The following is a 22,438-nucleotide window of genomic DNA, read 5'->3' as shown; positions in this document are numbered from 1 at the left end:
TCTCTTAAGGGTTATAGTGTGGTAATACCATAACAGTCCCAAATTCATCTTGATTGCCACTCAGTCTGGGCATGATGACATACGAACAATAAATAAGTCTAATCTATTCAAAATCATAGTCTATTTTGTCTCTAACCTTTCTCTTGGCACCTTTCTTTTTTTCTTATACTTGAAAATATATTTTCTAGAAGCACAAAGAGCCGATCTGCCAAATAGTTTATCAGTATGGAAAGTCAGTGTCTAAGGATGAGAGTCTGAAGTACAGGTCCTTGGTTCGGATCTGGGGAAAGATCAACCTGATCTATTCCTTGGCATCAGGACACTTCCGTTTCTAGTCCCAGGGTAAACTTTATGCCATGTAGCGATACATGGAAGGCAACAAGTAACCCAACTGTAGGTGCATTGAGAAAATGGGTAAATTTAAAGCCAATCTTGCATTACTTTATCATCACATTTTCTTCTAGTCTGTATAATTTATCGAACAACGTTATTAAATGCCATTGGCATCACTTTGTCAACAGATTTCAATCCTCTGAGTAACAAAAAAAGAGAGAGAATTAACACTGAGCATTTAACATAAGTCACATACTGCTCTGGACTCTTCTATATGTTAGCTTATTTAACTAGCATAGGAAATAGTCCAAGTAGGTATTTTTCTCTCCATCCTATAGGTAAAAAGAAACAAATAGATTATGTAATTTTTCTAAGATCACTAAGTAATGGAACCAGCATTTATATCCAAGGATATCTTGATCCTAATACCATCCTCTTTTCACTGTCTCACATGGCCTCCCCTTTGCTCATCTGTTTTCCATGTAGTACATGGAGATTTCAGGCATTGTTTCTCACTGTGTGATCAGACTATGCATGTCAGAATTACGTGGGATACTTATTAATGATGTAAATTCCTGGACTCCATCCCTGAACTATGGGTCAGAATTCAATGGGTGAAGTCCCAGAATATGCTTGGTTAACAAGCTTCCCAAGTGCTTTTTATGCACTCTGAAGTTTGAGAGACAGTGGTCTACATAGTCACATACATCAAAAGGGGTGGAGTAATAGAGAATACCACAAACCCTACACCAAAGATCCTGATATTTATAGCAGATGCTGTCAGTGTCCTGTCCATATCCCTTGCACCTTACCCTTGTCCCTCAAGACGACCAGCTTCATGTGTCTGCATGACTTTCCCTTGGGGCTTCCCCCCAAGTCTCAGGTGGGACCCTGCTTATGCACATGGTAGACAAGAAGTACCAGGGAATTAACTACCCCTACTCTACCACCCCTCTCCTGCAGCTCTTAGCCAGTGACTGGCTGAAGCTGGTGTCTAAATCTTCCTGACTCTTTGGGTAGATGCTTCTGAGGTTTGTATTGTACACTGTTTTCCAGAGATCCCCTAAGATTAAGTTCCAGTCATCCATGGTAGTATCTGGCTTCATATGCTGCACTTTATTTGCTGCATTCTCTTCCTTGCCTTATTCTCCCACTTTTCCATCAATATTTTCTGCTTGGCCTTATATACTGTTCACATTTGAATCTTTGTCTCTGGGTCCACTTCTGGGGAATGTAAAACCATACAATGTTTTGCTAAAAACACAATCATAGCATTACCTCTATGTGTTAGGCTACCATATTTCTCTCCCCACCACTTCACTAAGAGAGCTGTTAACCTCAGAACTAACTTCAACTCTCTATGCAGGTACATATTTAGACAATACATGCCAAACTGTGTGGCCTCTTCTTAGCTTATCAAATCAAGCCATCCTTCAAAATGAAGTGAAGAGCATAAACTTACGAACTCAATTGGATGTCGGTTCAAAATCTGACTCTTTTGTTTACTAGTTTTGTGACCTTGGCAAATTTTTAAGCATCTTTAGGCTTCCATGTTTTCATCTATAAAAGTAAGAACAAAATCTACCTCATATAGTTGGTGAGAGGATTAAATGAGAGAATAAATGCAAGAAGCCTGACCCATAATAGGTTATCAATGAATGTGTGTTAGTTTGCTCCCCTCCTTCTTCAGGTCTCATTTCCTGAAGATACAGTGACCACTCTAGTCCCTGGTAATTTATTGCTCCTTTATCTAAACTTGGTGGTTCTTGTTGATCTTCACATTTATGTTCATCTCCATGAAAAATTAACAATACCCACCAACACCTAATGTTTACTGTCAGCTCTACATATAGATTATAGCTTCCCCAATTGCAACTGTATCTTAAATTCATTTATGTACCTCTGGTGTTATGCCTTGCACATAGAGGGTGCTTGGTAAATATTTTTTGTTGAGTTATTAATGTATCGGTGATAATTAGCAACCTCCAACTTAATGATCTATATTTGATCTTCACATGCTATATCAAAATTGTATAGTTGGCACCAGCCGTCAGCAGTTCTAAACTTTCTGTCTGGCCCTGGCAGCAGGGAATGAAAGTAAGCAGGAGGGCTGAGGTTCTCAGAAAGTTCAGGATGCGAGGGGTGTAAGCTTTGACAGGAGGTGTTTTTAAGAACTTCTCCCCTGATGTAAAGATCATAGAAGGACCAAATCCTGGTTGAAATCTATCCCCAAATGGATATGGCTTTTTGGAGGAGGCAAGGAGTTTCGAGAACATGGTGGTCTCTCTGCAAACACTATCAGTTGGCTCCTCCCTACTCACCCCTACAGTAGAATCTGGCCCATTGAATAACTGTTTAATTATTTTCCTGCTTCCATCTATCATGCCCAATCCCTGCATTATATTCCTGATACTTATTACTATATCCTGTTATATATCCTTATTACTGTATTATTAAATGTTTTGTAAAAACATATGTGGTACCTTATTCTTTTTCAGTTAGATTTCTTTCTGCTTCCCCTAATAAATTATTTTTGCAAAATAATTTCCATGACTGCTATTTAAATTTCAAATGTTGTTGCTTCCTTGCACAGAGTCAGGTTCATTTGCAATTTTCCAACTTTGTTTTCTATCTATAATTTCTGGAGACACAACCAAACTGCAGCCTTCTTTTAATATAGTGGGGCAATCAAATATTTGAATTATCACCAATAACAATTACTACCAGTGTTATAGAAAGATCTCTTTGATCCTTTTTCCCTTGTGCCTCCACTTAAAACTGAAGAGACTTTTAAAATATTACCTCTTTTTCCGACTATTCACTTTTCCAGGACTAAAAATGCTTTTGTTCTTAGAAGTATTCCTACTGCCTATCATTCAAGTTAACCTTGGAGGAAAGATCACTATTAGTGATGCTTTTTCCTAGGAGGAAAAAAGCTAATGATCCATGTATACTCAGCCACATTCATTTTAGCACTTGTACTAAGAGGTAAAGCATCCTTCAGTTGTCAGGACAACATATATTGCTGGTCCCACCCGGCATTAGGATATTCCTGTCACACAGCCACTGCATGTGTCGATTCTGAAGCAGGCAGAATGAGGCAAGGTGAGAGGATGTATTGAGGGTCCCCCTAAAATGATCATGAACCACTCGGAGGTAACACAGGAGATCAACATGCTTAAGAATCCAGGGAGTTTGGGTGATGGTGGAAGGACCTGTGCATAGACCTAGCCCCCAGCACAACCACGGAGTTTGAATATGAATGGTAGAGCTCTGAAAGAGACTGGCCTGGTTTCAATATCAAGCTCTGGTCTTACAGTCAGCAATGTGCAGTAAGTTGAGGCTCAGGAAAATGAACTACAATCTGGAGAACATATGAAGAATGATCAGGGAGTGATTTATAATTCTCTTTTTGGCAATGATAAAAGTGCTGGGTGAAGAGCAATGTACAGAGAGTATCTATCTTCTCCTATTGTGGTCTGTAATTGTGTTCTTTTCTTGCAGCATTTAGATACCAAATTCAGGTGTCAATTATAATGATGGCCTCCATGGTCACTTATGTGAAGTTTCAGACCTTCCCTGGGTCACTTAATTCTGGAAGTTGTCAAGGCCAAAGAGTTTTGCCTAAATGAAGCTTTATAAAAGTATTACTTTTCCACCATATAATTGTAAAGACTCTGTTACTCCCATCCAGCTGGAGTTAAGATATTATTCAGCCACACTGTCTTGAAAGCATTCTCCATAAACTGACTAATGATGAATTCCTAATAAATAAAACTCCAGAGAAGACGAGGTACACATTCTCTAAATGTTAGACTCCACTTCAACGGTCACTAGAAGAAAGATATCTTATGAAAGCTTACTTTTTATCTCAATTGCTAAGAAGAACCCAGGTTTTTTAATTGAAGGAGGAAGGAATATATAAGAAATGAGTCTTCCTTTTCTCATTAAAAAAAAAAAAAAAAACAGCTTTAAAAGGAGCAAAGGATTTTAAAAGCCAAAACTAAACCATCAAGTCTGTTCAAAAAGATTAAATCTGATAAAGGGTTAATATCCAAAATATATTAAAAAACTTATAAAACTCAACACCCAAAAAATGAATAGTTCAATTAAAAAATGGGCAGAAGATACAAATAAACATTTTTCCAAAGAAGACATCCAGATGGCCAACAGACATGCTCAACATCACTTGGCATCAGGGAAATGCAAATCAAAACTACAATGAGATTTCACTTCACACCTGTCAGAATGGCTAAAATCAACAACACAAGAAACAATGGGTGTTGGTGAGGATGTGGAGAAAGGGGAATGCTCTTGCACTGTTGGTGGGAATGCAAACTGGTGCAGCCACTCTGAAAAACAGTATGGAGGTTCCTCAGAAAGTTAAAAATAGAACTGCCCCACGATCCAACAATCGCACTACTAGGTATTTGCCCAAAGAATACAAAAATACTAATTCGAAGGGATACTTACACCCCTATGTTTATAGCAGCATTATTTACAATAGCCAAATCATGGAAACAGCAGAAGTGCCTATCGACTGAAGAATAGATAAGGAAGATGTGCCATATATATATATATATATATATAGTGGAATATTACTCAGCCTTAAGAAAGAATGAAATCTTGCCATTTGCAACAACATGGATGGAGCTAGAGAGTATTATGCTAAGTGAAATAAGTCAGTCAGAGAAAGACAAATACGATATGATTTCACTCTTACACGGAATTTAAGAAACAAAACAAATGAACAAAGGGACAAACAGAGAGGCAAACCAAGAAACAGACTCTTAACTATAGAGAACAAATTGATGACTCCCAGAGGGGAGGTGGGGGCGGGGTTGGGCAAAAAGGTGATGGGGATTAAAGAGTGCATTTGTCTTGATGAGCACCGGGTGATATATGGAAGTGTTGAATCTCTATTTGTACACCTGAAACTAATATTACACTGTATGTTAACTGTACAGAAATTTAAATAAAAACTTAAAAAAATAAAAAGAACCAGAAAAAAATAAATAAGTAAATTTCCTAATCTCAGGGAAAATGGAATTAATGCCCATTTCTCCCATTTCACAAACATTCTGGTCATTTAACCCATTAGAGAAACATTTATGTTTGTTTTGTAATTTGGTGCATTTTCTCAAGTCATTTGGTACAATGATTAGATCCAAAAGGAAGGAGAAGGGATACAATTCCCCTAAGAGACCTTCTGTCCCTTTGTAGAAATGTCTGTTTACAACTTGCTGGGACTAGGTTGGGTGACAGTTATGGATATGGATTCTTGGTGCCCTGAACTAGTTCCTTCCCAGAAGTCTTTGTGCTTCCTCTTGGGGCGGGGGGGGGGGGGTACTTGATTGACATGCCTCCAAAGAGTCACATCCCAACCATCACAGAATCGTTTCTAGTCCCAACCTCAGCCATCAGTTGATCATCGTTTTGAAGAATACGGAGTGGTTCCAATCACTTTGTATGAGAACCTTGTGAGAAAATGTTCTGGATGAATTATATTCCAGTATAAAGGGATTGAAGTACAAAGAGGGATTAAAGAGAGACAGTCGGTCATCAATCTCTGATGGTTCGTTTGAGAATTAGATAAAATAAGCTTGGGAAAATGTCTGGCAGATAGTAAATTCTCAACAAATGTTGGTTTCCTTACCTTTTCTCTGAGCTTTGGAGTTTGATCCAAAAAATGCCAATGACACATGATTTTGAATGTTGTTATTTAAACCAAATTTCAGGTGAGAACAATAGTATTTAAATGGGAAGAAATTTTAGAATAGCTTCCTTTTGTCTGATTATAAAAGAAATACTATGTTCAGTGTATAACATTTGGAAAATAAGGAAAGTGTAAAATGGCACATAAATGTCCCCAGAGACACTATGGTTGACAAGTTGTTGTATGGGCTTTTTATCTTTTTTTCTTTCTTTTCTTTTCTTTCTTTCTACAAAACTGGGGTCACAATATTCTATACTCTGGTTTCTGTACTTATGAATATACCATAAATATTTTCAAGTCATTAAACATTCTTATTTTTAACAATCGCATGGTCTGCCATTTTGTGACTCTGTTATTCATTTAACTAATCTCCAATTTTGAAAATTTTAGGTTATTTCTGGGTTTTCCTCAATTATAAATAATAATCTGATAAAAACTATTATTCATGAATCATTGCTGATTATTTAGTTAGAATAAAGTCCTAGAAGTTTTGAAGTTAAAGAGTATGCATACTTTCAAGAGTCTTAATACATGCAGGTAAAGCTATATGTACCTATGTGTATATGTGTTTATGACTAAGAGTGTATGTGTGTTTGTTTATGATCCCCAGAATTGTACCAATTCTTATTCCTGCCTGCGATGTCTGCAAATGCTCATTTTCCAAGAGGAGAGCATTTCAAAACCAAATAAACAACAACTAGAGAGAATTCAACCCAGAGAATAAAAAAGTGGTAATGCAAACCAATTTTCTTCTCCCTCCACATATGCTAACGGCGCGGGGGGAGAATGCTGAAGGAGCAGAACTGAAGACACAGCTTCTACACACATCAGATTTGGGACAAATTCTTGAGAGAAAGAAAGAAGCAATGTGTTGAAGAGTTTGGGCCCTCAGAAAGCTGGTAAAATGTAATGGCACAGGAGATGATATGTGATTCTCTGCATGCCATCACGTAGCTCCTTCCTTTCCTTTTACCCACAGAAAATGTCAGGATTTGGACTGCTTACAACTCTGGATATATGGGAATGATGTTCCCCACATGGCTGAAGGGAAATGGCTCAGACGTGCATTCCTGCGGCCAGCTGAGTGGTGTGGGCTTGGGGAATTCCTGTAGGTTTGAATCAAGGTGGCCATGGGGGTGGTGCTGCATGAGGCTAGTTTGGAATTGTTCCCCAGGTGTAATATGTATAAGCAGTTTTGAGTAGGAAAATTGGTTTCCAGGCACATTGGCTATCTTTCTATGGGGGTCTGTCACATCTCTCTTCAAATACTATTTCTTCAGGTTATTGAAAAGATACATGTTAGTTGTATTTTCAAGTATTTTTTAAATATTTAAACAAAGAAGAATAAATTCTTTCATAAGCTTATCACTTAGAGGTAGGGTATCTTTGTTTCCTTTATGGTATATTTACTTCCAATCTTTTTTCTTTATGTCCTTGTGTTTCTTTTACATAATGAAAGCCAATTGTATACACAGTTTTATGTCTTACTTACATACAATATTGTATGTACTTACATACAAAAACTTACATACAATATTGTAAGACAGCGTGACATTTTTATGCCATAAAACATTCTTTAAAAACTTGTTATTTAATAGACATCTAACATTTCATTGTATCAATATGTGTTAAATTATTTAAAATTCTCCCATTGTTGTATCTTACTTACATACAATATTGTATGTATTTACATACATACAATACAATATTGTATGTACTTACATACAAAAACTTACATACAATATTGTAAGACAGCGTGACATTTTTATGCCATAAAACATTCTTTAAAAACTTGTTATTTAATAGACATCTAACATTTCATTGTATCAATATGCGTTAAATTATTTAAAATTCTCCCATTGTTGAAAACGTTTAATTTGCTTCTGTTATTTTAGTAATATGCATAACACAATGATGAACATCTTCTACCAGAAATCTTTGCTGCATTTCTGATCAAGTCCCTAATGCACATTTTTCTAGAAACATATATTCGTTATTTCGAGAGAAGGAAAATTGATGACTAAAGCCGGAGCAAAAAAGCTTATTTTTCTCTTTTTTCATTTACTTTCTGCCCATGTGTTATAGGGCCACCATTTCTTTATGGGCTCTCTTTTTTGTTTGTTTTAAAATAATGCGCATTCTGTCAATGACCTCTCCACTTTCAGAAGATTCTTCCAGCTCAGTTCTCTCAACCTGACTGGTCATTATGTCAAACCCCCACACTCACTCGCCATACATAAAACTTTCCCCATGGACTGGGCTCCTTTCAGAGCAGACAACTCTCTGATCCTCAAGCTTCCCCAATCACCCCTGACACATCCTGCTTGTACGCTGGGGCTGCTTCCTGGAATGCAGGCTCTTCTCAGATCTCGGATTTGCTCCTGGCTTGGTTCACCTGCCTGTAATGGGACACCATAGGTGTGGTTCCCCAGGCCTTCAAGGCTGCACGGCTCTCTAATCTCGCCCAGCAGGAGACTCACAACTGCATCACATTTACATCCAAGTCAAAAAGAAAAACACCCTGAACCATATCCAGAGAGTCGGTGACAGCAAAAAACATGGAATTTGTTGAAATTTATGAATGATTACTCTTGAAAATGAAACCAAGGGGAAGTAGGGCTACTGTACCCTCGAACCCCATGTGAAGCACTTGAGCTCTACTGAACGGAGTTTGAGGTTTTGTGTGAAGAGACAGAGGTTCTGGGTTTCAATTACGTGACTTGAAGAAAACAGTTTCATCTTCTTGGGGGTCCTTCTACCACACAGAAAACAGAGATTAATATTCCCCACTCCCTCACTATTGCAATGTAATCTGTACAAACATAAAAACTCAGACTCAGTGTTTTGTATTCCTCAGAGGAAAAGCAGTTAACAGATGGCCATTATTCCTAAAATTAGCACTCAGATAAATCTGGTGTTGCATTTGGCACTATTGACTAAATACATGACAATAATTTATTATTGGCATAGAAACTCCTTGATGACACAAGGCATGTCTAGAAGTACTATCTCCTTTAAGATCTATCCCGCTAGTGTACATCAACCCCCCCGTCCCGCCCCCCCCCCCAAGCTGCTCAGCTCACTGGCTTCACTTCCACATTCTTGGCTTTAGCTCCCCTGCCAGCACGACACCACTACGTAACATCTCATTATCATCGAAATTATGGGTGTTGGTTATTCATTCCAATAAAGGTAGAAATCCTTGTCTCTGAGCTGAAGCTTGTATCATTAGAATAACTAGCATTTATGAAGATGTTTCAGTGTGCGGTGAACCGTGCTAAGCCCTTTACAGACATTGTAACATATAATCCTCACAATGACTCCTTTGAAAGAGGCAGGATTCCGTTTCTAGTTTTACAGATGAAGAAATTGAGGCCTGAAGGGAGAAAAAAACATGCCCCAGCTGAGACTACAAAAAACCTATAGAACTGGAGACTGAGTTTTTTAGCAAATTCCAGTTACTACATCATGGAAGAAGCCATTTGAGTGTGTAGTTTATTACTACCCAACTCACCTGAAAATTAAAAATAGGTAATAACTTTAACAAAAAAAGTATTCAGTTCTCGGTTGTTATAATCTTCCTTTTCTGTGGGGGAAATTAAACTAGCTTAGGCTTTTTTGGGCTTCACAGCTTTTGTTTTGGCTTGTAAAAAGTTTGCACATTTGGTGTGGAAATTACCCAGGGAGTATGACTCTTAACCCGGACATGTTGATTATTGATTATGCTGCAGTCAGGGTTTTGGAACTGCAACCTTTCTTTTCATGTTTCAGAACTGGTCTCTCTTTCTGTAGATTTTTTTTTCCTTCATTCACTACAAATGTGTTCTTTTACATTCCTCGGACCTGAAGAACCAACTCTGCCAGGTAAATTTAATTTATTACTCGGCTGACCACACCACTATTATGTCTTTCCTCCCTTTTATTTTTAAAGGGGTAGCATTTCTACTGAAATGTTGGTGTGACAAGGCTTTACAGAAAAATAATCTTTTGTTTAACGGTGCTTTAAGAAATGCTCTTTAAAAAGAAACTAGTGGGCCATGAGAGACGATGGACTCTGAGAAACAAACTGAGGGTTCTAGAGGGGAGAGGGATGGGGGGATGGGTTAGCCTGGTGATGGGTATTAAAGAGGGCACGTTCTGCATGGAGCACTGGGTGTGATACGCAAACAATGAATCATGGAACACTACATCAAAAACTAATGATGTAATGTATGGTGATTAACATAACATAATAATAATAATAAAAAAGAAACTAGTGGGTATGAAAATACATCCAAAATATCTCTATATATGATTCATGTGGCTCAACATTTTTTTTTCTTTGCTAAAATGTTTAGGCCAAAAAATTTTATATCCCAATTAAAAACTATTAAAGCATTTTTCTAAGTTTGCAGGTAACTCATCTCTGTAGAGCTTTGGGACAATACTATGGGCAGACACCCAGAGTGTGTTTAAGTCTATGTTGCTGATGAGTCAGCTGCAGACTAAGTTCTCAGGAAATTTTCAGAGACTAAGGAGGACCTGTGCCTCCATGGATGACTGCCCCCACCTACACAGAAATGGATGGAGGGAGGATGTGGGGCAAAGATAAGCCAAATGAGCGAGGTCCAAAATTCTATGCCAAAGAGCAAGACCAGAGTCTTTTGAACCTAAAATTATTAGCACTATTGGTATCTTTTTCTTTCCCTTTCTTTTTAAAAATGCATACTTCAACAAACTTGTTTGACAGCCCCCCCGTTTATTACATTCATAGATATTTGGTGCCCCTAGCAGAGTGGTCCTCAAACATCAGTGTCCATGGGACTCACCTGAACAGGTTGTTAAAAAACAAATCCTGGGCCATGCCAGAGATCCAGATCTATTTAGTCTGGGGAGGTGCCCAGGCATCTTTCTTTTAACAAGATTTCCGGGCATTCTAATGCAGGTGGCTCTTTGGATGCAATTTGAGAAGCAACTTTGTAACACACAAGGCAAAGGATGAGGCTGGCCACAAACAGGAGTAGAAAGATAGAAGAGACTTGTTTATTCCTGAGGAAACTTCAAACTAAAAAGAAATATAGATTTTAACATTATTGATAAATAATAGTAACAGTTGTTATATGGTTATATATATATGTTCTATAACAAGCATTATTTTAGACTGTATTTGTATATTGGTTCAATGAATCCTCACCAATATTATTACTCCCATTTTACAGTTGAGAAGACCAAGGTTCGTAAAGATTAACTAACGTGTTAATTAGTTATGATTAATTAGTTATGAGTTATGAGCCTAGGCCTGGCTCATTCCATAAGCTAGCCCTTATTTCCTGCCCTGGACAATCTCACTACTTCTACATAAACCACAATATAAGGCAACCCATTGTAAGTGTTGTGAGAATGACACACCCAAACTGCTTTAATGGGTCTGATGGAGAAGGAGCTTATATTTAATAAGTGCTCACTGAACGCCATGATCCGTATATTTTTTAAATTTAATCTTCATTGCCCAGTGAGGTATAAGGTATCATCCCATTTGACCTTCAGTTTCCTTATCTATAAAGAAGGCACAGTAAAATGCCTTGTCCCACAGGGGTCTTAAGAGGATTGAATAAGCTAGGTCATGTAAAGTATCTAACATGGTGCCTGGCAGCAAGCACTTGGTAAATATTAGCTACTACTCTTTTCACTCTCACCATTGATAGTTGAGAACTCTGAGGCTGAGGGAAGTTAGAGAATTTGGTCAAGGTAACCCACAAGCAAGGCGTGGTGTGCAAACCCTTATCTGTCTGACTTCCCCATACCTGCTCTGCCAGCACAGAGCTTCAGGGGGAAGCGAACACCCTCTGGGGGTGATGACGTGGGAACGCTTCATGGACAAGATGGCGCTAGAGTAGGGCCTTGCAGGGTGGGTAGAGCTTCAAGGGCAGAGTTGATGGGAGGATACTCCAATTTTTGCCTGAGTTGTTTGACCTTACTGAAATTATAATTTAACCAAACCCCCATCTCTCAAGACTTCAGCCTTCAGAACTCCTGCCAAAACAGATTTCAGGCAGGTTAAAGAAAAATGTCCCTGGATTCCTTCAAGATACTCATGTGAAATGTTCAGAGAAGGCTTGTATATTAAGAGTAGGAATGAAGAGTGTAGCACCAGGTTGCTGGACTGATGGGACACAGCATCCCACAGAGGTGGGCACAGACACCCTCCTGAGCTGGGGGTGTTAACACGAGCTTGCAAAGGATGTGCTCCAGGGGCCAGAGCTGCCACAAACCCTTCTGGAGGAAATTCGTAGCCCTTGAAATTACACCCACAAAGTTTAAACGTCTCGTCAATGAATTGTCCCTTCAGGGCCAATCCATCATGGAAGAAAGCCAGGGCCCACAAGCCTAAGTGGAGACACGGGTAAAATCAAGGGGCCAGATGAGTGGAAAGGGTTTCTCCAAAGTCACACAGCTGGAGGCAGGGGCAGGGCTGGATCCTGCTGTCATGGATCCCAGGCCGATCTGTGTTCCTTCCCGGCCACAACCCTGCCAGCCCCCAGGCTTCCCTACAGAAGGGTGCCTGGCAGAGAGCACCTCAACTGTCCTGCCCCTTAAGGGAACCCCAGAAAGAAAGGTGCTTTACAAAGTTCCCTTTTCTGTCTCCTTAGAAATCCTTTTACATTCTATCCCTCCGTGGGAAAGCTCCTTTGTTTTTTCATCCATCTGATAACTCCTTCATTTAATCAGTTTATTCATTTATCCATTCATTTGACAAAGGTTTCTGAAGCACCCATCATGTGTCGGGCACTGCTCTGGTTTCTGTGGAGACAGACCTGAAGAAAGAAGCTGACCACCTCTACCTACACGGAGCTGACATTTTAAGGGGTCAGGGGGAGAGTCTATACATACGACAGGTTTGTTGCAACTACAGCACCTTGGAAACAAGTGCTAAGGAGAAAATGAAGAGGAGTAGCCATAGGAAGTCTACGGTGTGTGTGGGGGGGGTAATTGCAATGTGTGATTCAGAGTCGAGTAGCTAGTAAAGGCCTCCCTTAGAAGATGGCATCTGGGGAGAGGCCACACTGCTCCCGGAGGGCACAGTATTCCAGGCAAAGAGCAGCGGAGCAGAGCCCAAGGTGGAGTGTCTCTGGGCCATTGGAGGAGCAATGGGGCAGAGTGACTGAGAGGGGTTGTGGCTTTGCTCTTGAGTGTCATCGGGGATGTCGCTGGGGAGTTTTGAGCAAAACAGCCCCTTGATGTGCCTTAAGGGTTTTGGGTTCGATGGAATGTTTAATTTATTAAAGCAAATTTTATGGTGATTGAGAAAGAGGGACTGAAACGTCAGATTAATTTTTTGTGATTGATGTGACTTAAGTTTTAACAGGGTCACTTTGGCCATTGTGTAGAGGGAGGCTGAAGGGGACTGGGTGGCAGCAGGAGGCCTGTCAGGAGGCTGCTAGGATTACTCAGAGCTACTGAATCGACTACCGCTAGCTGGTATTTGCTGTTATTTTTGCATGCTGATGGTTGTTCTGTAACCTCTCTTTCCTATGCTCTCTAGATTTTTCTTCCTCAGCATCACATGCATGCAACATACCCCATTATGCAGTCCCACTGCTCCATGTCCCTGCTAATTGTGAACAGTGACAGCTCTGACACAAAGAACCACAGGTGAAACGGAGTTGACAGAATGGTAACTACTTCATCCTGGTTCTCTCAACACCCACTCCAGTCCCCTGTACTTCAGAGGCTGGGAAAAGTGGAAAATAGAACGATATTTTCCAGACCTCCTTAGAGCTCTGGTTTCCAAGGTGATTTGAGTTCCAGCAAGGAGACATGCCACTGCAAGGCTTGGAGGCAGAAATGAGCAAGGGGAGGCAAGTGGAGAAAGATGGGATCTTCTAGGAAGCATGGCTGGGGAGGCCATGGGTTTTTGGGGTGAGCTCCATCATGCTGTCACAGGTGTCAGGTGCTGAGCAATAAGGTAGTGGCAGAGAGGCCCCCAAAATATCATTTCTCCTGGATGCATGTCCTTGACTAAGTACCCCTACGCTTGCTTCCTTGGCTCTCTTAGAGATGGCATAGGCTTCCAATACCCTGTAATGAAGCCTTTGTGATTGAATGAGTCCATGACGGCTGCAAGAGAGGCCGCCATCTCATCGGACTTTCAGGCTTTGTGAAGGGGAGGGAAACAAGAGCAATCTGCTCCAATTCCAAGACTCCCTGGAAATTCTTCATGAAAAATTTCACTTATATCTCATTAGTCATAAAAACTTAGTCACATGGCCATACTTAGTTTCAAAGAGGGCTTGGAAATGTAAAGGTTTACCCGGACACATTTCCGTCTCAATAATAAAGGATTTCTGTTAGTAAAGATGCAGAAAAATAATGGGTAGTGGGCAGTCAGCTTGCAGCCACTGCCACAGAGAATGAATTCTTTCTGAGCTCTTTATACATACTGTTAGATGGCTTTTCAGAAATGTTTACACTCTCATGACCGTAGAAAATGAAAAATGAAACATGGGAAACATGTACAAGTCCAAATGTTTAATTGTATCCACTAAATAGTCTCCTTGTACCAATAAAATTTTCAACAACTATTTGAGTGCCTAAAATATGCTAGGCTCTGTTCTAGAAACTGAGAAAAAAAGAAGGGACAAAACATTGAAAGATCCTTGCTCTCAAGAGAATCTGGTTGAAAAATATCACCACAGGGACTGCATTTTCTTTTATACAGAGTTCTTGGGGTGGATCAATTTAATACTGATCATTGTCAACAAAAATTGTGATTTGGGTTTTAGAATGGTTGATCTAAAGCATTTCTTTTGACATCCATTGTTTGACTATAGTCCATAGTTTGGGGAAGGTGCTGAGGAATTGTGATGCTAAAGTTCTGTTGCCAGGAGAATACTTACTCTTCCCCAAGGTTTAGGGATGAAGAAGGGAAGAGCCACAGAGAAACTAACTCATCTGACAAAGTGATCCAGTTCATGAGGTACAAGAAACTAACTGTGGGGGGGGGGGTACCTGTAGAGGAAGGGGCAGCATGACCGGAAGTGAGAAGATAGGAGAGCATGGGTGAGCTGTGAGGGGTACATCAGTAGGCTCAAGAAAAAGGATAACAGTGGCAACAGGTGAGTCACATGGGGAGTGGGCCCAATCATGCTGCTGGATGAAAGAGTTACAATTTTATCCCGTTGGTAAGGGAAATTATCAAACACCTTGGAGCAGGGACATAATGTTATCAGAGCAAATACAAGGATGAAGGCAGAGCTATTAGTGAAGTGCCTGGCACCTAGTAAACACATATTAAGATGTTAGCTGTGACGATACTTACTTTTTTTTAAATTCTATTTTTGTGGTTTTTTAAAAAAAGATTTTAAGTAATCTCTACACCCAGTATGGGGTTTGAACTTACAACCCTGAGATCAAGAGTCACCGACTGAGCCAGCCAGGTGCCCTGATGATAATTATTCTTATTCCTTGATTACAAGCATCATTGCTGTGGCAGCAGTGTGGAGGATGGGCAGAAGGGGACAAGATGAACAAAGAGGATTTGGATAGTCGACAATAGTTGTGAAAAGAAGAAGGTAGAGAAAAGAGAAAATCAGGAGGACAACACAGGTCTTACTAGGAGAGGAGGCAGAAAGGAGAATCGGGGATTCCAACATGGGTGCCTGGCTATGTGGCAAGACCACTCACTGATAAAGGACATACAGGCAAGGAACACATTTGCAGGGGAAGAGGAGATGGCTTGAGGGCATCCAGATAATTATGCCCTGGCATGTCCCAGTCTTTTATTCCAATCTAAAACACCAATGGCACGCCACTGCAAGGGACCTGCTGGATTCAGCATCTCTGTTGGAACAATATGAGGAATAAGATCCCCTGTCACATTTTTTCTTGCAGACTGAGCATTATTTCCTACTGGCTATGAAACTTTTTAGCAAATGTACTAGAGGAAGCAGGACATTTGCTTGGGATCCTCTCAAGGCTGGTTGTCACATGAAGATGCTCACCAAAATCAAGTGTATGATTCATTTTTCCTCTGCTCTTGTCAGGAATGGCAGGTGGGAAAATGGAAGAGCAGTGAAGGCTCTTCCGTAGCCTCAGTAGTGGAGAGCAAGCTGGGCTTTATGCCATATGCCCACCTGGACCATGAGAAATAAGAAAGGTGCCACGTGCTAAAGCACAGCTTACCTGTGTGACTAACTCACAGAGAAGCGGCTTGACAGGAGCAACTTCTTTGAGGAATAAAATCTTGGTAATACACCTCCCTTGGGAAAACACAGAATATATATATATATGTATGTGTGTGTGTGTGTGTGTGTGTGTGTGTGTGTGTGTATACACACACACACACACACACATACGAGCTAGCTATTTTGTAAAAGCAGGGGGGGAGTTAGAAATAAATACACATCATTAAATTCTGTTTTACTTGCAGCCCATTTATTTTTAGGTCCAGTGTAATTGCTTTCAGACCTTGAGCTTGCTGAGTTAGTTTTGGTGTTTGGCTCTGCAGCATGACCTGTTCATTGAGACTCAACTCTGGGTCCAGGGAAAGCAGTGTCCTACTTCCTCTGGTACGCAAGGGGTCAAAAGCGAAGCCCACACCAAAGAGAAGGGAGTTGATGTTTTGGTACCCCTCCGATGCTGTCCCTCACTCTCCCAGGCCACCTGATTACTGCCCCCATACTCCAGTAACAGCTTTTAGCAGCCCTTAGCAATATCAGTGTGCTGTGTAGCATAGGGAGTCAGATCTGGATTGAAATCTCATTTCCGCTCCTTGGGAGCTCCAAGTTAACTTGATCTCCCGGAGCCTTCAGTTTCCTCACATGTAAAACAAGGCTAATAGTAGGACTTATCTCACAGAATTGCTGTAAGATGGACTAAAGTAACACGAGGCATGAAAAAGCGCACTGCCTGGTATTCGGTAAGTAGCTGGCAGAGCTGTCCATGAGCAGTACAGCTGGTGAGACAGATGGACAGAGCAAAAGTCTGTGTTCAGTGTGACCAGGGCATCCAGGCCAGGCAGGGCTATACAAGTTCCCAGTCATAAATAACCGAGTCTCAACTAAACACTGTTAATCAGAGCTAATATTCCAAACAAAGCAATGACTTTGGCCATCCACGGTCTTTCTGTGAGGGGAGAAACAAGACATAACTATTTTTACAGCAGTTCCCACCAATTATTTTTAAAATATATAAGATCTGATGTTTTCATCAGGCAAATCAGTTCATTCTGGGTTCTTGTCTCCAGCAGTGACAATTAAAGCTTTGCAAGAAACCACTGCCCACTACCTCTCTCTCTTTCCAGAACATGTGCTAAATCCTCCTCATTCCCTGAAGACTATACCTGTAAAAACTTCAGGACTTAACACAGATTCAATTACCTTTTCTATTGTTCTCTTATCATATGTTGCCATGTTATTATACTAGAAGAATTTTAACCACCCAAACACCATCTAAACCCATGTAAATGTAATTTGCAAGAAAACTCCTGACAAGTCCCTTTGGGCCTGTTTGATACAAGCTTAGTAACAAGAATATATTTTGAGTGAGTCTATTTTTCTGGCTAAAATTTCACATTTGCTCCGTGTTTATATAAGAATGTGTTTGCTCCCTCCAGGGGACAGGACTTCATCCTCCATGTTTCCTCTCGGGTGTAGTGCTATAATGGACCAGTGGTTTTGATGACTTCCCAAAGTTCTTGCTCCTGGAACACATGATCTGGAAAGACTAATGCAGGGGCAAAAGCCCGGAGAGGAATGCCTTGAGGGTACTGGCATTTTCAATGCTAAGCCTCTAAGGATTTGGGAGCAGCAGTACCAAGAGAGTTTAGCAGACCTGGGAAGAAATAGAAATTAAATATCTCTTCTCATGAGCAACTGATGGTCTTAAGATGGACAGAGCATGTCGCAGACAGGTAAGTCTCCAGGCTTCCTCATTTCCAGTTCATCTCTTATTCCACCACTTGATCTGCCCTTTCACAATACAGCTGTGATCGAGTCAGAGCCCTACAGAAAATCCTTCAGGCTTGTAAGGAAGGCATTAGCCTGGTCCACAAGCCCTGAACATTGTATCTACCGCTGCTGCTCCTTATACCCCATATCCACCCACACTGAACTTTTCCTTCCCTGAATTTACCAGGATTTGCTCTCTCTCAGGGTTTTGGGCTGGCTCCTTCTTTTGCCTGGTGAAAACCCACCCATTTGTCAAATCCCAGCTTAAATACAGCCTCTTCGGGGAAGGCTTCTTGAATGCCTAAAGCTGACATAGTCTCTTCCTGCCCTGTGTTCTTGGATACTTTGTAACAGGTCTCTATTATAGCACCCTGCACTCCTTTTTGATTCCTTTTTGTGTGTCCATTTCCACTACTGCACAGTGATATCTTCAAAGGTAGGAAGCATGTTTTACAAATTTTATGTACTCCAGTATTTCAAAAATATGAATGAATTAAAGAATGAATGGATGAGCCATCCCAGCACAAGCATCCCATGATACATCTGAGAGGAGACGGAATATTAAGGAGATACCCAGCTTTTTCCTCCACATTGTCTGGACTATTCTGCTGAGTTATTTTGCAGAGGGTTTCCTGGAAACAGATAACAACAGATCCTGAGGGAAAGATCCTCTGTTCACAGAAATGCAGGCGCCCCTGAAAGAGAACTTTCAGGTTGCTGACCTTCCCATCATGAAAATTTACCAAAGAGAGGACAGCATCACAAAGTATCCTCAATGAGAATGGAGGGGAAATATGTAGAAGAAAACAAGGCGCAGAGATTCCTTTGCAGAAAAATCACAGCTCTGTGGGCCGGGAAATTCTTCCACTTAAGAGTCATATGCTCTGGAATGTGCAAGGGGAAATAGTCTCAGTAGGGTCTTGACTCAGCAAGGCCTGGAATTGATGTTTGGGGCTGTTCTGCAAGGTCCTAGGGCATTTAGATTCGCAGTGGTCTGAGCCCAAGTGCATACGCCAGCATGCATCAGTACAAGCCTTAAATCAGAACCACCCATTACACCCCCTCCCCTCTCCCTGGCTCTGAGTCCTCCCTCCCAACCTCCCCCCTTCACTGCAGGCTCATTAAGGCCTTTCTCAGTGCAGAGACACTGCATTTTGGGGACTGGTGGAGTGTTTGATATTTTCCACTCTGCGTGTCAAGGGCATTTACAGTCGGCGTCAGAATGTTATGTCGGTCTGAGGAGGCACTTTGAAGTGTTTGTGGTGGAGGCCACATGTGCAGGCAAGATGTGCCTCCTCCCCATCCCTGAGGTTCCTGCTCAGCTCTTTCCCAGCATCATGTGACAATGAACAACACTGCTTAACCCTTTACTTCTTGGTGTAGCTGGTTATATTACTATTATTATTATTATTATTATTATTTTTGAAAAAGCACTTCATCCTTCCATATCTCAGCTTTGGAGATGGTTTGGAGGCCTCTCTCCTTGATTTCTGGTCACCCCATGTTGGTCTTCTGTAGCTGTGTTTGCTACAGCTCCATGAACTTATGTGTAGAAATGCATTTCCAAAGACTACACACAAAGCAAATGCATACATCTTAATACGGCCCAGATGGTAAATGTAGTGGTGTTCTTGACACATCCGTAGAAACCCAGAGCCAATTCAGAGATGCTCAGCCACCTCCAACAGCAGGGAGCCCCCAAATGAAGCCACTGGTTTTTCACTTTACTAAATGATAATTCACAGGTGGCCCTTCAAATGTCACTTGGCCCATTCCGTGAAAGTCTGGGGACCTGAAACTCTGAAAAAACAGAACAAAACAAAACAAAAAACAAACATGAGACTTTGGGAGGAAATAGTATCAGCTGACCTAAGTGTCTTACTCAGCTACGTGGTTTGGCTCATGCAGCGGAGCAGGGCTGAGATTGATGACCTCCAAAGCTCCTTTCAACTCTGAGGTATGGCAATGCTCAGCCCTCAGCGAGCCTGGAAAGGTCTTGGATTTGGCAGGACGGGCTGGGTGGAGATAGAGAGCTCCTCTCAGAGATAATGGATGTCCGTGTCTCTTGGGATCAGTTTGTATTCACAAAGCACTTGGCAATCCAGTGGGAACAGAAGAGTTTTTAATGAACGTAAGTCACTTTTAAGCACTCAAAGACTGAGACCTTTTGGCAAAGGAGCCTTGGGCTCTACTCCATCACCTAGAAGGGTCTCTGAAGATGTTTGTTATATATGGAATTATCCCCTACGATAATAGCTGTGCTTATTTATTTTAATTTAGGGATCTGAAGAAAGGAAGCGACATGCCTTAATATTAGACTATTAAAATACTAATAACAGTTACAATGTGCAAGGCAGTCATATGCTAGGTAAAATTCTATCTTATTTAACCTTAGGAGGTAAGTACCATTATCAGCATCCGAAACTCAGAGAAGTTAATAAGGTGCCAGAGGTCATATTAGAAAATGAAAGATATGGGACACAGACCCAAAACGTCAAGTCTAATTAATATCTCTGTTACCAACCTCAATAGCACAATTCTGCCTATTCAAGGTCAGAGTCAGTGACCTTTTCATCTCCTAGGACAACTCCTGGGATGCTACCTGCCCTTAACCCACACTTTCCCTAGCTCTGCATCACAAGTGTTTCATAAATCCCTACTGAATGAAGGAATGAGTGAATGGCATTTAACAAGCCTGGGAAAAGCACTGCAGCCTAAGGCAACATCTCTCAATTTCTGTAATGAAACCCTGCCCTGGGACATCCCCAACACAAACAGGACACTTTCCCAAAGCAGCCCGGGGATTCAAATCCTTTGGAGCCAGGAATCCATGTTTCCCTGTCCAGAAATCCCGCCCAGATCGCATAAACTCACCGGCTTCCTAAACCTCTTTCTTCCTATGCCACAGGCTCTAAGCTTTCCTGGCCTGCCAATAATTAGGCACCAAGAATGTGGATTAAAGAAAATACTGACTCACATAGTTTGTTAAAATAACTTTGCCTTTTGTATTTTTGCTCTGCATGGGGTCCAAGTCTTTCCTAATAAGGCATTTGCTCTCCTGTGAAGAGCCTTACTGAAGTGAGGGGAATGAAGTGACCAAAAGGAAAGAGCTGATAGTGTTTTTTTGCAAAGATGTCTTTTGCAAGTTGTTCCCAGGAGGGCTGCTGGCCTGGGAGCAGGGGAGCAGTTCGCCATTTTTTTTTTACACTGATTGGAATGAGAAACCTTTCCGGTCACTGTGTCCTGAAAATAAAATGTTTGATGTGGAATAGTGTCAAAGACTTGTGACCCCTAACAAGCCTACTTGATTCAATGCTTGAGCCATGTTTTCAATCAAGAATTGCTACCTTGAGTTCCATCCGTGCCTCTGACAGTGAGAGCCCCATGTAGCCATCCCTTATGAAAGAGGCTTCTCCCCTTTCTATGGCTCTTTCTCCTTAACAGAAACTCATTTTTTTTTTTTTTTACCTCCAATGTACCAGAAAGAAAGAGATATATTTTTCATTTGCTGAATAGATTAATCCAAGTATTTTTATTTGTTTTAGAGCTGAGTTGGCAGTTGATTCTCACAGGAGAAGCGATTGGCAGTTAAACCAATTTTAAATTAGACATTTGTCATGATTCAGCCTACTCATAAAATAAGAAAAAGAAGCCAACAAAACTTAAAGGTCAAAACTAACAGGACTAAGATCTGCTTGCCTTTGAAATTAATAGAGACGGTTGGTGGTCCTTTGCCTGCTAGCCTGAATTGCTACCAAGATATTTAACTTTGATTCTTTTATTGTCCATCATTTCCCTCTACACTTCCCTACGTATGTCTTTTCTTTCTCCCTCTTGCTTCCTATTTTCCCTTGCTCACTGACTCATATCTTTTACTTTTTACATCCTCTGACTTTTTCTCACTCAGTATTGTATGCTTCAGACTTGAAGTAGGGTGGGAAGCAGGTGGGAGATAATGCACTTTCAAAAGAGCGTTCATCTGAGAAACAAACTGAGGGTTCTAGAGGGGAGGGGGGTGGGGAGATGGGTTAGCCTCGTGATGGGTATTAAAGAGGGCACGTATTGAATGGAGCACTGGGTGTTATACGCAAACAATGAATCATGGTACACTACATCAAAAACTAATGATGTAATGTATGGTGATTAACATAACATAATAAAATAAAATTTAAAAAAATAAATAAAAGAGGGTTCATGTCAAATCTCTATTTTGTTCACCTTCAAGTCATCTCCCTCAGACCTTCCAGCTGAGTACCCAGCTTTCCTGTGCTCTTGATTTCCCTTTTTGTCTTCATTGCTTTTCTCCTTGTTCCTGCTTGTCTAGCTCTCCAATTTCCTCTGCTTCCTTTCCAGAGGGAACAAAAATAGCTCTTGAATACCGAATAAATGCTAACTATAATACTGAGCCCTTTAGAGTATATCATGTAATCATAACTGGAATCCTAAATGATAAATGAGTCTC

This window comes from Halichoerus grypus, chromosome 7 (genome assembly GCF_964656455.1).
Source record: "Halichoerus grypus chromosome 7, mHalGry1.hap1.1, whole genome shotgun sequence".
In the NCBI taxonomy this organism is placed as follows: Eukaryota; Metazoa; Chordata; class Mammalia; order Carnivora; family Phocidae; genus Halichoerus; species Halichoerus grypus.
Note: the sequence above shows the minus strand (reverse complement) of the source record.